This window comes from Rhinolophus sinicus, linkage group LG16, assembly GCF_036562045.2.
Source record: "Rhinolophus sinicus isolate RSC01 linkage group LG16, ASM3656204v1, whole genome shotgun sequence".
Taxonomy (NCBI): Eukaryota; Metazoa; Chordata; class Mammalia; order Chiroptera; family Rhinolophidae; genus Rhinolophus; species Rhinolophus sinicus.
In genome coordinates, this window is record NC_133765.1 from 18,613,400 (window position 1) to 18,629,163 (window position 15,764).

Here is a 15,764-nt window from a genome sequence, read left to right on the forward strand (position 1 = left end):
AAAAAAAGCCAACAGGCTGTGCTTTTCAAACTCAGATCACCAAGCATATAGTTTGTATTATCATAAGATGTTGTACCCTCCCGCCATCTGTGGGATCCTTAGAAATGTTGATTTGGAAAATGGGAAGCAAAAATTTTAATCTAGAAGCTACATCCAAGTACAATTAGTGTATATTTAAATATTTTAAATTGGGGAAGTTTCATAGTCCAGCGCTATGAGCAGGCTGAGTTTTTGTCCCACTTCCCCATCTGTGTGTGTCATTGTGAGAAGCACTATTGTGCCAGATCACACAGTAATAGTCAGCCTCGTCCTCAGGCTGCAGCCCAGAGATGAGCAGAAGCCCTGCATTGGCCGAGGTGTCTTTGGATCCAGAGAAGCGGCTGGGGACCCCGGAGCCCTGGTATTTATCTGAGTCTGATTTAAATCTCAGGAGATACCGGGGAGGGCTCCCTGGCTTCTGCTGGTACCAGTATATGTTTTTACCACCAACGTTGATGTCGCTGCTCAGAGTGCAGGTGAGTCTGGCTGATGCTCCCGGAGATGCAGAGAGGGAGGGCGGCTGAGTCAGCACAGGCTGGGAGAGGGAACCTGCAAACACAGACACAAATGGGAGATGGGGCAGAGAACAGGGTAAAGGTTCTCAAGGGTCTCAGCCAGAGGGACTGATACAGGCTGGGGGGCTGCCGTGGTCCCCAAGTCCTGTCCCCACCTGTGCAGTGAGAGAGGAGCACGAGGAGGACAGGAGTCCAGGCCATGGTGCACACAGCCCTGAGCCCACAGTGGGGCTGGGCTGCCCCAGGCCTCCTTTTCTTCTCCACCCTCTGCCAGAGGAGGGGCTGTCCATGCAAATGTGTGTCCATCCACTGACTGCCCAGCCCCTCCCTGAGCCCTGGTGCTGGAGCTCAGCTCACACCCCACACTGAGGAGGATGGAGGTTGGCTTCACCCCTGGGAGAGCCCTGGGAGGAAGCACCTGCTTATACCACACGAAGGTCCCTGCTCAGGGGACTCTGCTAGACCCGAGAGGACACAGCTGCTGAGTCCTCATCAGGGAGCACAGGGCCCAGCCCCCAGGTGCAGGTTCCTTTGAGTGAATGGTCCTCACTGAGTAGCTGTGTAAAGACCACACTGCTGTCCCACGTCGCCCCCTGCTGGTCACAGGGCACACACCTCCCGATGGCCCAAAGCCCTGAGAGCCCAGCTGGTTTATGCAGCTCACCCAGTTATTGTCTCAGTTCACACATCCATGGCTGGTTTCTAGAACTGTGATCCCATAGTTCTGTATGAGTTTACTATGGTTTCTCTTTCTCACAGGAGTTCTTATCTATGGAAGGTAGAAAAATGTACAGAAATAACCACTTAAGGTGTTAGCGCCGCAGAGCATGCCGGGTGAGACCGCCCCATCCCGAGTCCCACCTGATGCACCTCAGAGCCCAGCACTGCAGGTTGTGCTGTGCAAACGCCCTCAGTCTGTTTACCAGGCTGAGCCAGGACAGTTTGGGAGCTGATTCCCCTATGAAGACAAGACAGGAAGCCGCACAGGGACACAGAGGAGATCATGATGTGACATTGGCTGCTAAAGCCTTGACAAACTTTCTGCAAATACTGTCACAGATGTGGAGTGTTCTGTCCACGCCCAGAGGGGAGAATCCTCAGGGTGGGTTAAGTGTGACTGTCCTGAGGAGGACATTGAATGTGAAGAAGAGAATCCACACCTGAGATGAAGATGAAGGAAGGACAAGCCTCCCAGACTGATCTGAGAGTCCTGTCATCTCTCTAACGTGTTCATTTTCCCGGGATCAGGACAGATGTGACAACGGGAACAGCGATGCTTGGCCTGGGCCTCAGGCTGGGCCCTGCGATGGTCATGGTGGCTCTGTCTCTGAGCAGGGGTCCCTGGGATCCCACTGCCCGTGACACTTAGACCCCAGGGTACCTGGTGGGGCTTCTGTTAGACGGTGGTCAGAGGTCCTGGTGGTGACGCCCCAGCACTGGAGCCCCAGGAGAGTGTGACTGTCCCCGCAGGACTTGTGTGCCGTGCACAGTGACGTTTCCTCAGTCACTATAGCCTGGGTAACGGTTCTGAGTCCCAGAGGTTTGTGTCACTGTCACGGCTATTAACTCCCATTTTTACAAAAAGAAGACTCACTGTATAGTTCCGTTTTTGAATTTAGTATAAATAATAATAGTTAGAATGGTAAACTAGTGTATGAGTTGCTAGGGCTGCCATCACAAACTAACACAGTCTCGGTGGCTTAAACAATTGAAATTGATTTTGTCACAGTTCAGGAGGCTGGGAAAGAAAGATTAGATTGTGATGGTTTGATTTCTCCTGAGCTGCTTGTTCTTGTCTTGCAGATGTCCACTTGTCCTCACAGGGCCCGTTCCATACACAGGCAACACTAGTGCCCTTTCCTCTTCTTAGAATGACACAGTCTTAGGGATTAGGACCCCACTCTTATGACGTTATTTAATCTTAATTACTTCCTTAAATCATAACTCCAATTACTGTGACTTGGTGGTTAGGGCTCAAAGATACGAATTTTGGAGTGGACACAATATAGTCAATGACCCACGATTCTGTAAATATTTAATGATGAGTATGTATTTGAATAGGCTGAAATATATCAGCATGGGAAGGACTTTTTTGGGATTGTAAGTTTTTAGCATAATTTTCAACGGGTAATTTTGTATTTGTGGTAAAAGAAACATAGCATGAAATACACCATTTTAGTCACTTCTAAGTGTGTAATGCAGTTGCATTAAGTACATGTAAATTGTTGCACCGTCACCACTATCAATTTCCAGAATGCTTCATCATCCCAAACAGAAACTCTGGACACAGTAACCAACTCCCCTATTCCAGTCCACACCACCCCCAGTGACCAGTGGCGAATGGAGGGTGGTAAACTGATGTGGCAGAAGACGCAGAGCTTCAGGAGCCCATGACAATGCAGGAAGTGGCAGAGAGCAATTCCCATGGTGGCTTTTGGGAGATGTTGTTTGACCCAGATAAGAGCTATTTCAGATGGTGCTTCTCATGCCATTATGATTATACTGATACATGGTGTTTGCCAGGGGCTAGTGTATCAATGTGTCCTGTTGCAGGATGTGCACTAATTCCATCTTTCTCTCCAAAGTGTGTTGGGCAACATAGATAGTAGCCCAGGAATCTTACTGTAGCATTCGCTAATGATTCATTACCCCCTCCTATTTATAGTCCCTCCAGAATTCATTTTTCCCTCTCCTCCAGACAACGTACATGCCCTGTTTTCAGCCCAGTTCCTCTCTGGTAGTCAATGGGAATTCTATCAAATGACAATGGATTCGTCTGGCTAATATACTGAAGAAAGTTTTCAATTATGTTAAGAAAAGGGATTGTGCTGTAATTTTTATACCTAACATTGTTCATGTTGGAGTGTGTATCATGGGTTTTCTAGGATCAGAAATGAGTTAGGGTTTCATGCTCTCTATTTAAAGTGGTTGGGAAATTTTCTTGCATGTTGGTTAGCACTTCTTTCATGATGCCTTCTGGAATGTTTTTTTTTATATATATATAAGAATGAAAATGTTTAATTACTGAAGCAGGATTGGGCCATGGTAGAGATGCCTCCAGGGTTCAGCTTACCAAGGTCTTACTTTTGGTGTTGAGATCCAAATTGTGCCCAATTTTCTATAATTGTTTTTCCCAAACAGTCTTCCTGGTCAAGTTTCTTCATGCAAACATGTTCATTCTGTGGGATTGTCCATCTGTCTCTGCCTGGACTTCAGGCTTGGGTAAGGATTCCAAGAGGGATGGAGGATGGAATGTGATGTAAGGTATGAACCAAGGCCAAGTGCTCTTGTGATTCCTGGGCGTTCAGGTGTCAGAAAGTCACACTTCAAGGGTGACCCTGCTTGTCTTAACATATGGAAGCAAGTACAGCATGGTCCTCGCTAGCTTGGTCCAGAAAACTGCTCTCTCAGGCCCAGCCCAAACAGGTCACCTGTGATCTCAGGTGCTGGGTTATCCAGCTGCTCTGACACTACACAGCTCTCCTGTGAGGACATCCTGACTTTGCAGATGGACCGTGACAAGTTCAGTACCCAGGGAAGGAGAATGAGCAGGTCGTCCCCATGGAGTTTGGGAATCGGACTGTCATTTCCCCAGGTCACTGATCATCTCCCGGATGCTAAGTAAAGAATTTAATGCAGAGCTGTTGTTACCACATGTATTAATGTCACCTGACATTTGAGTTTGCTTATGCCAGGTGCCAAGTTTGGACACATTACCAGTGTCCAATCTAAACCAAATTCAAGGCCTTCAGTTTTCCCAGGAACACTGTTGGTTCAAATGTGATGAAAATCTACATGAATTATCCTGACAGTTTGACAGGTTTGATCATGCTGCTGTGTTTGTTGTTGTTATCGGAGTCTCCTGTTTTATTCCATCACCCCCATTGTATAGGACCTGGCATTTGGTGTCTCTATTTGTCTCAAGAATAAAATGTTCTCAACAAAAAAGTGTCCACTGTTCATGCTTCTCACTCAGGATTTCTATTTGCTGTTTGTATTTAATCTAAAAATTTGTTGTTTCTTCTTCTGTCTCTGTGATATATTTATGATTAATTTTCCTTTTTGTTAGTCTAGTATTATAGATGCTTTCAGTATGACAATTAATATAAACAAACCATTACTATACCAAATACCTCCTTCTACTTAGTATTTCTTCCTCTATTTTAAATTAAGGCCCCCCAAGACCTGGTTTCCCACACACATTGGGCCATGGTCATGTTTGTTTGGCAAATACCCCTGTTTTGACAGTAAAAGAGATACAGAACTTTCTAGATTTTTTTTCTGTGATACCAGGGTTCTATATCGTAATGATGGCTGGTTTCACAAGCTCTGTTCTCTGAAGTACTGAGGTACATATCAAAGTATCCCAAAGAGTCAGAGGGAAAGCAAAGAGAGAAAAGAACTAGAATATGTGGAACTAACCCTTCCTGGCCTCATCTTAATTAATTGCATCTGCAACAATTTCCAAATTACATTTGGAAATAATGTCACATTCTGAGGTATTGGTGTTCAGGATATAATCACAGGAAATGTTGGCAGTTAAATCCACAAATATTAATGTGTACAGTTCATCCAAATTTCCTGAGTTTTTACTAATGTCTTTCTGTTCCTAGCTCTCATCCAGGACACTTCATTACATTTATTAGTCATGTCCCCTTTGGCTTCTCCTATGACAGTCTGTGGTGCCTCTGTGCACACTTAGGAGTGGGTATTATGCCTGGCATCCCTCAGGGCCACGTATTTATATATATATGACATAAAATTCTTCTGCGTAGAAAACATGCCTCTCCTACTTCATTTATGGTTTCATTCTACCTTTTGAAGGTATGGTTCATGGACAACTATTTATTTACTTGAGTGTTAACGCAATATTACTATGTTTATCAGGTTGTCATATCATTTCAGTTTTACCCAATGGGAATGCATTGAGTGGACTCATAGGCACTCAGACCCATCCTGTGATTGTGTGTGTGTGTGTGTGTGTGTGTGTGCGCGCGCACATAGACATGCTTGTGTTTGGTTGAAATGATTCTGTACTTTCTAGGGCTTCCATATTCTCTATGTTCATCTTGTATAATTCCTTATATTAGAATTAAACATTTCTCCAAATAAGCCACTATTATTATTATTATTATTAATCATTGAGAATTGTAGAGAAGTGAATATCCGGCCAAAGGCAGACTCATCAGTATGGGATGTCATTACATGCAACCCAAGTCAGCTGACAGTACAAGGAAAATACCTGAGTAAACTAACCCAGGAACATGCATGTGTCTAAATATTTCTATACGAAGTTTTCTCCCCCCAATAAACCGAACATGAGTTCCTATTTCTATCTCCTCCTCTAGTGCATCACTGCGTGGATCAGTCAAGCCTCCTCCACTGGTTACATATGTCCATTTCCATTCACAAAGTGAGAAATCTGGCTCCCACCAGTGTCCATCTATTTCCTTCATTGTTCAATTCCAGTATGCGGCACAGGCGCCCCATTACTGATCTGTACCCCATGGGAAACCTCTTTATCCACTCGAGTACAGTGCTTATGTACAGTTTCTTATGCTTGTAGTGTTATAGGCTCCGCTCATTATCCAAGGTACTTAGGTCAGCAGCTTTGCTCCCCACCCCCTCCAGTGAGGGGCTCATATTTTTGTAGTGCAGGTGGATGAGCATCGTCACATTCTACATTCCCTCAAGAGATCCCAGCTTCCTAAGCGATAGTTTGTGTGCATGCAGTAAGCTTTTCATCGTTGTGCTGTACATTGTTCGGTGAATTTGGCAACGTCATAGTGTCATTTAAGTGCCATTTACAGATTCATATAGAATAATTTCATTGCTCTAAAAATAACATCTTGTGTTCACATTGTCACCTCTTCTTCTAAAACTCTGGTTACACAGATGTTCATACTCTCTCCAGAGTTTGGCCTCTTCTAAATGTGACACTATTAGAATCATATTCTGAATAACATCCCCTTTTATAAATGTGCGGCTTCCTGCAGGACGTCCTAGCTACTTCCAGTCTTTGGGGATTATATACAAAGCTGTAATAAATATCCCAGTGATGACTTGGTTCTTTTCACTTTGGGTGATTATTAATAATGATTCTATAAACATTCACATACAGGATCTGCTATGGACAAAAAATTTTTGATTTAATTGTATAATGCTATTTTTTTGCATTTATTGTATAACTGACATGCAATGTTATATCAGTTTGAGGTGTAGAATTTAACGATGCAATGTTGGTATGTATTGCAAAATCATCAGTACAAGAGCTCAGGTTAACATCTGTTGCCATACTTAGTGACAGAATTGTTCTTTTCTTCTTCTGAGACCTTTTAAGATCTACTCTTTCAGCAATATTTAAATATGTAATATTACAGTATCACCAGGCATAGTGGCCATGCTCTAAGGTACACCCCCAGGAATATTTATTTCATGACTGGAAGTTTACACCTTTTACTCCCTTCACCCATTTGAACTACTCCCTTCATTCAGTTACCTCTGAAAACCACAAATCTGTGATAGTTTATAAGTTTTAAATGTCATAGTTTTCACTAAATATCAGAAAACAAAATTAAAAACAGTAATTCAAAAAGATATATGCATTCGTAAGTTCATTGCAGCATTACCAGTAATAGGCAAGATATGGAAGCAAACTATATGTCCATAAACACATGAATATGTAAAAATGTGACAAATACACATACACACAATGGAATATTATTCAGCCACAAAAAAGACAACATGGATGAAACTAGAGGGTATTATGCTAAGTGAAATAAGTCAGAGAGAGAAAGAAAAATACTGACGGTCTCAGTTATATGTCCAATCTAAAACAACGAAATAAACAAACAAACCAACAAAATAATAGAAAACAGAACCATGGATCTAGAGAGCAAGCTGATGCCAAAGGGGAGTGGGTGGGGGATGGGAGTAAAAAAAACAGAAAACAAACTTAGTCAGCACTAGTTAAGTTTAAGTAAATCAAACTGTCAGTGCAAACAGGATTGACTCATCCTTCAAGCACAACAATAACAGTTCTGAGGTCACATGAGAGGTTCAGGCGCCCAAGAGTATGTTTCATTTAACTTAACATAACAAGAAAATATGAATGTGAACAGTCTGGAAGTAAACTGTCCCCGGCTGCTTGGGAGATCGACTTTCTGTTTTCCTCAGAACTCTTTGCCTAGGAAGGTGCTACTGTGAATGACTTTGAGGGCGAAGGTAGTGGAGGCTTCACTCCCTGGATGAATATGGACCCAGGACATGAGCAAAAGTATAAACGGAAGTCACAGGCTGAGCCTGAGCTGACAGCTTCTAGGTGACCAACTTCCTGGAAGATTAGAATGTGGGTTATTGTTTCACTTCTTCACAGACCTGTAGCACTGTGTGAGCACTGAGGCTGCCATCCCATGCTGAGCAGTAATAATCAGCCTCGTCCTCAGGCTGGAGGCCCGTGATGGTCAGGGAGGCTGTGTTGCCAGACAAGGAGCCGGAGAACCGACCTGGGATCCCTGAGGGCCGAGAAGTGCCGAGCATCACAGTTTTGGGGGCAGCACCAGGAATCACTTGGTACCAGCCCATAGCATAAGTTCCAACATTGTTGCTGTTTCCGGTGCAGGAGAGGGTGACCGTCTGTCCCACAGAGCCTGACACTGAGGCTTCCTGCGTCAGCCCAGCCTGCACCAAGGACCCTGGAAAGGAGAAATGAAGGCACAGAGAGGTGAGTTTGGGATTGTTTCTCACAGCATGTTCTCAAAATCAATGTGAAAAAAGCGGTCCAGTAGTTCCCCATATTCACTTCTCCTGCTTTCACAGCCAGTCACCTGAGCAGTGAGCGAGGAGGGCAAGGAGGAGAGGGGTCCAGGCCATGGTGGAGACTCCGCAGGCTCTGCTTCTGAGCCCCACAAGTGTGAGAACTGCACAGAGTCACTCTTATGTTGTTCCCTCTTGAAAGGGCTGAGAGGAACTCTTTATGCAAATTGTTCCCTCCCCCTGGTGTCCATGGGCCTACATTTAGTGAAAGCCCAGTGGGGGTGGGGCTGGGGGTGCCTCCCCTAGGGCCCTAGAAGTCACAGCTGCTGGTCCCCAGGGAGCACAGACAGAGGACACAAGACAGTGTTCCAGGCCTGGTTTCCCAGCTGAGATCCCCCCAACAGATACTCAGGGACAGGCCCAGAGCACCCCTTTAGTCTCAGAATCTAGATTCACTTATGACTGACATGTGTATCCTGGGCTGAGCAGAATGTGACACTCTGCACAGCAGCCCTGCCTGGCACACCACCCACCCCACACAGGGCATCTCATCCCCTGGGGGCTCCTTATTATGCTTCAGGCATCCACACACCTCAGTTTTTACTTCAAAGATGTGGACTCCTCATCATGAAGTCACCCCTGCTCCTCTCACCATTCAGATAATTATGTTCTTGGGGCCATAAGTGACTGACCCTCAGAGAGAATGTCCTGTTCCCAGTGAGCAGAAGGGCAGAGGGCATTTACACACCTCCATACCCTCTAATTGGGGTCCTGAGGTGACCAGCTCCTCTCTCATTACACTTCACTTCCCAACATGGCAGACCACTCTCCACACCCTGTTAAATTGTCCCCCTTTTCACTACTGATGGGACCAGTGTTAATTAAAACAATGCACAGGGGAATTCTCCAGGAGGAGATTAGAATTATTAAGAAGTGAGATCTGCTTCTCTTGATGTGTTCATCCTGAGACCACCCACATGAGATGGTCAGCAGCACCAACCCTCTCAGGATGCAGCCATGAGTCCACAGCAATCACAGGTGACAGCAGTGTGAATGGCGCCCCACACCACATGGGGTGCATGTCACAATGGGATTGGACCCGTGATGATGTGCAGAAGGGTTGATATTGCCAACAAAGTGTTCAGTATCATGACATATAAGTTCTTGGAACCCTGTCCAAGGGTCCCTTTCACTGTACATAACAAATTTTTATTTTTTTGTGAGAGTTAATTCTCGTACTTAGTGTGTGTCACACATTGTTCTATTCATGTTATCAATAGAAACACAATGATTTTAATACTGTGACTCTTGTCAAATTTTCTAGTGACACTGGCATTATATGGATATGTATATATTAGAAACAGGTAATTAATAAACAGCAGAATATGTCATATAAGCATAATATACTACACATATATTATATACTCTCTGTCTTTCTCCATATGTATGTGTGTATATATTTATATATATATATATATATATATATATATATATATATATATATTCACTCTAACCCCTTAACATCAGGACTATACATTGTATTCCTAGAAATTCTCAATGCTTCCCTCTGAAAAATTCAGAGGAAACATCCGTTCATTATATTTCATAGGAGTCAGATGACAACCCATGGGATGACATGACCTTGATAATGTCGGAGGGTTATTGTAGTACTAACTATTTGGAACATACTGATATATACCAGCTGCTCAGTAAATATTTTGAATTAAAAATAAATGAATAAATCAGTTAATTAAAAAAGAAAAAAGCCACAAAGATTTGTTTTCGTAACCCATGGCCAAACCATGTATTCCCTTTTTTTTTCCATTTGGACGACAATCATATATGCAAATTCCCAGGCAGAAACATGAGAGTCATCCTAGAAACGTCCACTTACCTCACACAGGACATTCAAGCGATGCCTAACCGGTGTATTCCACAACATAAAAAGACCTTGACTCTTCTCTCGTCTCTCCATCTCCATGTTACTCACCTACATCTAGTCACCATTTTCTCACTCACGATGGGGCCAATATCCCTCTAACCTGTCTCCATTCCTGCTCATTTTACTCCCTGGAGAGTTAGTGGACAGATGCCAATGTGAGCATGTCACTCACACCTTGAGTCCTTCAGTGACTCTGCATGTCCTTAGGGTCGGTCATCACAATGATGGCCTCTACCTGTCTATCTAGTTCTGCTGCCACATTCCAAACAGCGCTTTCCCTCACCTTTCCCTGCTCCAATAGTGCAATGCACAGGCTAAAAGCAATGTGTCCCGTTTGTTTGAATGACCTATATCTCCTTCTTTGCATTCTTACTTCTTTAGAACATTCTGACCCTTACCCAGACATCGACCTCACTCCTACTTATTCTGAAAGTGTCAAATTAGACACCATTCTCACTGACAAGAATTCTCTGGTCCAGCTCCCCACCCACCATCACAGGTGCCTTCCCCCATGGGTGTCCCTGTTGAAGTCTTGTTTTACTCTCATAGCACCTCCTCCATAGCACTGGCCGATAACAAGCTGATATAGAGCTATAAATACATAGTTGACATAGTTGTTTTGGGTTGTAATTTAGAAGAAGTTTATGAGTCCTTCAGTTAAAAATGCACTGATACTGACTGCACCCCTGGAGCCTCCAAGTGTACTCCCACATGAGGAACCCAGAACCTGCTCTTTTTCAGGGCAACCCACAGCGCCCCCTGCTGATTCCACAGTCACACTCACTCTGTCTATGACCCACCTGAGGAATGGATGCACACGGTCCATTACTTTGGATCATTTGCTGCTTACTTTGGGTCTCACTGGTTTGGGTCCTGCAATATTGGTTCACACAGAAAACAGAAGAGACTGTTCTGCCTTCTCTAGAAGACATCTCATGGGAGCTTTGCAAGAACTTGACTTTAAGGAATCTTGAAGTGGTGGGAAAGATTACATAACAAAGAGGAGTTATTTAAACAGAATATCTCTGTTGACTCTTGGGGAAGAGGGTCAAAGCTTGAATCAAGAGCAGGTTGATCTTAAATGTGCACTCAAAACACTGGCCCATAACTGCCCATAGTGGCCCAGATGATGGACTATGTATCCTTAGGACAAGATGCTCCTTTCTGAAGACCACTCCCGTCCTTCTACCAAGACTCTTTCAATTCTGAACTTCCCTATTTGGTGCCTGTAATGGGACTACTTTTTCTACGAGCTGCCTACTCTTCCAGGTTTCATATGCCAAGTTAGCGTGGTGGCCGGTTGGAGCCACTGTGAGGGTGGACCTGGGAGTTTTGGTCAAGATGCATCTATTCGCTGCCTCACCCACCCCACTCTGCTCCATCCTCAGGGACTTTGCTTCTGCTGTTCTCTCTGCCCACTCTTCCCATCCACCCCAGCTTGGCTCAGTCCAAACTTCTCATTATAGTTTCCATTTTCATTTATTTGATTTCCAGTGGAAATAAATAAGGATTAATATAATTTAATACTTTTATATTCCATGGTGTGTAAGTATTTATTCTATTTGGTTTGTTTTCTTGTCATTACCAATTTGTAAATAGTACTTATGAACTTTAGATGTATTTAACTTTTTCATGAAAATTGTCGTTTTCTCATCTGCTACCCAACTTATCAATGTTCCCCTCTGTTCCTCCTTGCATGGTTATTAATCTAACATTTTCTGCGTGTATGCATTTCACAGTTCGTTTAAGACACAATTGGCACCATAGGTAATGAAAATGTCTTCATCTTGTGTTAGGACCTACTAATGAATTTTCTCATTAGTTACTTTTTTTTAATCAATACACTTTATTTTTAGAGCTCTCTTAGGTTTTTGTAAAGTAAGCAGAAATTTCACAGGGTTCCCATACGTGTCCCCATTCTGCCTAGAGGTCCCTTATGTTAACCTCTTGCGTTGGTGTTGTCCATTTGACAAATTGTATAAACCAATATGGATACATTATTATTAACTATAGCTCATAGTTGATATTAGAGCTTGCTCCTTGTATTGCACAATTCTAGGGTTTGTCAAGGCATATGTCATGTGTCCACCAGCCCAGTAACATACAGAATGGTTTCACTACCCAGAAATCTGACTTTTCTACCTATTTATACCTGAACCCCTGGCAACCACTGATTTTTTTTTAACTGCCTCTAAAGTTTATCCTTTTCCAGAATGCCAGGTTGTTGTTTTGAGTTACACAGTAACTTTGACTTACTTCTTAAAGATTGGCTTCTTTCACTTAGCGACGTGCATTTCAGGTCACTCCACATCTCTTTGCAACCTGATAGCTCATTACATTTTAGTCACTGAATCATATGCCATTGGAGGATTTACCGTAATTTTTTATCCATTCAGTTATTCAAAGCTATTTTCTTTCTGTCTGTCCATTTTACCTGTTATAAATAAAACTGCTACAAACATTTATGTGCAGGTTCTTGGGTGAACACATCGTTTCAACTCATTTGGAGGGACACGTAATGTGATTGCTGCATCGTATGGCGAGAGTGTTTGTCAAAATATGCCAGGCCGTCTACAGCTGCCGCCATTTTGTATCTCCACTAGCAATGAATGATAGGCACTCAGTGGATAGTTTAGCTCTATTACTAGTTTAGTTTGTGTGTTTAACAGGGTCGCTTCTCTGAGGCAGGTTATAACTCAAACATCCTATAAATCTGTCATAAAATTCTTAAGGTCAAATTTAGGTTCTTACTTGCAGTTCTTAATCAATCTAATCCACACACCTCTTTGTTTTCTCAGGGTGGACGGTGGCTTTGTGATACTGCAAACTTTTATTCAGGGAATTCCCACAGGCCGTAAGTACCTGCAGAGAATAGCACAATCACCTAAATCTCTCCCCCTCCTGACTTCTAGACCAATCCAGTCCTTGTTTTATTAATGACTTTCTGAGCTTAATAAAAGGTGATCATGTAATTTGTAATTATACTTTATTCATTGTAATTTGTAATATTTCACCTGTTATAATTCTCAGCAGAGAAATCATCTTACCATCGAGAATTAAATACCTGGGAATCATTTTGAAGACTTATCACAGCCCTGGGTGAATACTGGGCCCCTTTGCTGGTCTCTTGTCTTCGGAGCCAGGGACATAGAGACCCCAAGGTTCCATCCCATTCCTACCGATGTCTTTGGCTGAGGAACAAGGTCAGAGCCATCTTCCATTAGAAGTCACCCAGGTGTTCACTTCGCCTGTGTCCCTCAGTCCAGGACAAATGAGTGTGGTGGGAGGGAGTTCCGTTCCTGATGGGGAGACTAACACCCCAGGCTACACAGGATAGTGTCTCAACATGGTGACAGTCCCATTGGGGGTCTTTGTACCAAATGCATAAACCCTTCTGTGATGGTACATGAGCCCCACTTCCCAGTGGTCCCCTGGGCAGTGTACTGCATGATGACAGGCGCCTCCAGCCATGAGGAGCGTGGCCAACAGAGGGCAAATTGTCACTTCCTTCGTAGATCCCCAAAGATATTCACAATTAGTAGGAACGTCCGAGAGATCACAGCTGCTCTTTAACCAATGTCCCCCAGCATGTCTAAGTGAGCAAAATCCTGTGATAGTCAACCTAATATCATCACAAGGTCTAGTGATGATTGCAACCACACAAACTTCCCAACAACAAGGGATGCGTCTCCTCTCTATGTAAAGGCTCAGCTGGTCCAAGATCCCACAAACCCACATTTGCTGAGGGAGACTTTGAACCTGAGGATGGCAGGGTCAGCAGAGGTTAATCCCTGACTTTTGGAGGGACAGAGAAGGCTGTAACCTGCAGATTCAAAAACAATATACATACAGAAAGGAGGTGTGTGTGTGTGTGTGTGTGTGTGTGTGTGTGTGTGTGTGATAGAGAGACGGAGAGAGAGACTGAGAGAGGTAACTATTCCCCTATTCCCCATGGACCCCCAAGAAGTCTTCCTCAAAGACCAAGCATGAGGACAAATGCCCCATGTCACTCTTATGTCCTCTCTGTCCCCTGAGGGTGGTTTTCCATGCAAACTCATCCCTGGGGTTGGTTCTCTGTAAGACTCTCCGGAGCCCTGGAGCCTGGAGCTAAAGAAGGTCCATGTCTGGAAGGCCACTTCCCTTGGACCAGGATGAAATTTAGGCAGGAAGGAGGAATTTGGTGCAGATTAGCTCTGATAACAATTACATTTAGTCAGAAATCCAGGTCCTGGGGAGTGAGAGCAATCTGTCCATTTGCATCCTGCAGGCACACGACCCTCTGCTGTGGGGTCTGCAAGTCTGAGGAGGCACAGGGCAGGCGAGAGAAGACAGCCCCTGCTTTCTGCTCCTGACCACAGCCATATCCAGATGTCTCTGCCATCCCCAGATGTCACAGCCGGTGTCCAGCAGAGATTTGTTTCCTTTTATTTTGGAGAAGGGATGAGACATGGACCTTCAGGGACCTGAGCAAAATGTTTCTGTGACTGAGTTATTATCCTTAAGATTCATAGGAAACATGATTCTGGGACAGAAGGAAAATGAAGGACTGTTCTGCGAGGTGGAGCTGATGCTTGTTACCTTGTGGGACTCACCTTGTGGGACTCACCGTGTATAGGGCCTCAGTTATTCCTGTGGGAGGCACATGAATGAATAAGTAAATGAATGAATACATATGTGCGAGAAAGAGTAAAAAATCAATAGCTTCTGTACTCAAAGATCCGAAAAGCAGAAAAAAACATCATGTTTAGGAATAAGCAAGAACTTCATTGTCACGTTACAATAGATACTGAGTGTGGTGGGGAGCAGAACACACCACGGATGGGGATGAGATTATAAAGGGGTTTCATGCTGGTCTAACGTCTGGTCATCCTCCTTCTTATAGATGGAATCCTGGGAATGGAATCTACAGCGAAAATTGTCATTTTATCTGAAAACCTAACATGGGGATGGAGTGAAGACCTGAGGAGCCAGAGACAGATCAGGAAGGTGAGGGACGCCGCCACAGAGGAGAGAAGAGGGACGGTGTGAGGGGCTGTCAGTGGGGTCTGCAGGGCCTGGGTCCTGTCAGATGTGTAGGCTGGTCCAGAGGAAGTGCGTCTATGACCAGGGTTTGTGTCAATATTTTAGCTATGGGTAGAGCATTAATCATACAGGGTTTAGTTTATGAAATACGACCATGAAACTCATTGTGGAGGAACATGGTTGTACGGGGCAGTATTTTCAGTTGCAGGAAACAGTATTTACCCCTGTTAATCTCCCCAAGACCCTGTGGAATCTGCACTTGGCCTCTGTCCTCATCGTTCTGTGTCATCTTGAGTGTCCTGTGCTGACCCATGTCACAGGCATATCCTGTGTGTTTCGTTTCCTCTGTTGAAGGAAAGAACTTTCTGCAGAAGAGTCTCACCTACAGTATCTCCATGGAAGCTTCTCATTGAAAAGAAGCTCAGAAGTCAGGTCTTGGGCCCTGGGGTTTTTGTCTCACTTCCTCCTCGTGTGACTCACTGTGAGTAACT

General features: G+C 44.1%; 1 long non-coding RNA gene across 1 annotated transcript; it reads left to right on the top strand.

The window, feature by feature from the left end:
- The first annotated feature begins 8,139 nt into the window (after positions 1–8,139).
- LOC141569200 (uncharacterized) lies at positions 8,140–15,531 on the top strand. Its single transcript, XR_012492662.1, has 3 exons — positions 8,140–8,277; positions 13,050–13,105; positions 15,134–15,531. It is a non-coding gene; the product is annotated as an uncharacterized LOC141569200 (long non-coding RNA).
- Positions 15,532–15,764: the final 233 nt, after the last annotated feature.